Source organism: Arachis ipaensis, chromosome B08 (assembly GCF_000816755.2).
Source record: "Arachis ipaensis cultivar K30076 chromosome B08, Araip1.1, whole genome shotgun sequence".
NCBI lineage: Eukaryota > Viridiplantae > Streptophyta > Magnoliopsida > Fabales > Fabaceae > Arachis > Arachis ipaensis.
This window is the reverse complement of record NC_029792.2, coordinates 124,779,161-124,781,475: the sequence shown is the minus strand read 5'-3', so window position 1 is coordinate 124,781,475 and position 2,315 is coordinate 124,779,161. Positions and strand designations below refer to the sequence as shown.

At 30.4% G+C, this 2,315-nt stretch overlaps 1 pseudogene; it reads right to left on the bottom strand.

Moving 5' to 3' along the window:
* Positions 1,214–2,315, bottom strand: part of LOC107611898 — a 13,159-nt pseudogene continuing 12,057 nt past the window's right edge.

Genomic DNA, 2,315 nt, shown 5'->3' with positions numbered 1-2,315 from the left:
TATTTCCATTAGACAAATTGATATTTTTATCCTTTTTAATCTAATTTTATTATAAAATAATTAAGTCTTCAAAAAATATACTCTAAAATAAATTAGTCCCTTCTTAAAATATAAAACACAGTTTCAAATTAATACCTATCCAGTCACAAAAAAAAATATTAATATCTATCTACCTTGTTGAAACATAGAAATATATCTTGTATAATTTTATTTTTGGCTATCGATTTTTCACACATTTTATTTATCATTGGAGGTTAATGTAAAATTCTCCTATAATAAAAAAGCCAACATTTTAATCAAAATCTAACTAGCATTTAACCAATAAAAAAAAAGTATATAATCATACACTACTAATTGTATTGGACTTTCTTTAGATTGATGTATAAAAATATAAATAATGACTAATTAAATGACTAAAAATCATAAAATATACGGAGTCTCTAACACTACTCATAATTAAATCTATTATAATAAAATAATTAAGCTTATAATAGACTAATAATAAAACTTATTTACAGTAGATACATAATAAAATTTTATAAAATATTAAATATATATTTTTATACACAATAATTAATTAATCAATCTCGTTACGTTACCAATATTTTTGTCAACTTCTACCAACTCTTATTTATAACTGTATTTAATGGAAATGTCTTTGTAGAAGTGTCTAATAAAAATATCTTTTTTATAGTTGTGTTTAATAGAAGTGTCTTTATAGATATATTTTTTGAATGTGTCTCTTTATATATGTGTTTAAAATATAATAATTAATTATTATTGGTAATAAGTTGACAAACAATATATTGGTACCTTATACTTTTTCTTAGTTAATAGATATTTTTTTATCAATAATGCTAGGGAACCAAGAGGGTACCAGCAAAAAACCAGCCAAATGTTTCTAGGTGAATCCAAAACCTCTATGTGAATGATGCTTATGTTAGGCATTAGGATGTTTCTTTTACTAGGTATCAAAATGTTTCTTTTTCATACTAAATGGATGTTCTTTTATATATTTTATAAATTTTTTTATATACTAAGAATCGGGATTGTTAGAAGTTCCGTGATCCCCGCCCCTATTTCTCCAACGTATCGTTCAAAATTTTAATTTGGAGTGAGAAGCAATTAATATCAAATATTATAAATTAAAAATAAATAAAATTAATTAAATATAATTATAAATTAATTAAGTTGTTTACTTTTTAGCTGATATATTGGTTCCATATACTTTTCCTTCTTTTTATATATGCTTAACATAATTGAAAACACATATATAACAGGCTAACTCAATACTGAAATAAGAATGAATATAAATAATTAACACATTGCCAAATTATATATACACATAAAATGTGACACATTATAATGTCCCCAGCAAGCAATGTTGCTAGCTCCTAGGTGGTGAGTATTGGAGGAAGGTACTCAGATTTTGATCCAAGAACATGGGCCTTAGTATCCGGAAAACATTCAAAGCCAGGCAACGTTGTTATGGTACCATCACTTGCCACGTGTACAGGGTACTGCAACAAGTGATGAAGTGGTGTGTTAACATCAAACTCATCTTGAGTGTACAAATCCCAATTCTTCTTAGCAAGATGGTTCACAAGCTTCACACACTCCTCACTCTCTGGTCGGTTGAAAACCTCGTCCAGTGCAAGTGGGTCCCCTAGGTGTTCGTACCATAGGGCTCTTCTGAATGCATGCACGTGGCCCTCTGGTTTGGTGCCACGTGGCACTCTTTGGTGTGGTTGGAATGCTCCCATTGCTATCTCTGTGTCTCTTCCCCCATCCATTGATCTTTGGTTTATGTTGGCTGAACCAATTATTATGTATTCATCATCCACTTTGAGGAATCACAAAGAAAACACATCATCAATGTTCGTTGCTTTCAAATTGGACATTTAGTGTTACAATAAGTGAGAATGAGTATGTATAATTCTTACCTATCATCATCTTGGAATGAACATAGATCATGAACCTCCTAGCATTCTGCGCTCTTATATAGTCACTATCAGGTTCAGGTTGTTGTGTAGGAACATATTCACCTTCCATCTTAGGCTCCCTCTTCCCAAGGCAAAAAAATGTCAAATAATCCCTAGGATGTGCTTCAATCCCCTTCTTCTCTATGGACTCAGCAATGTCACTATACATCATCTCCATAGTCCTTCTCTGCCAGTCCAAAATTGCCTGAACTGAAGCACTTTCAGGCACACCTTCCGGCCACATCGGAATCACAACATACACAACAAACCTATGTCCATCATTACACAAATTATCAATACTATAATATGATACCAATATGCAAATACATTTGT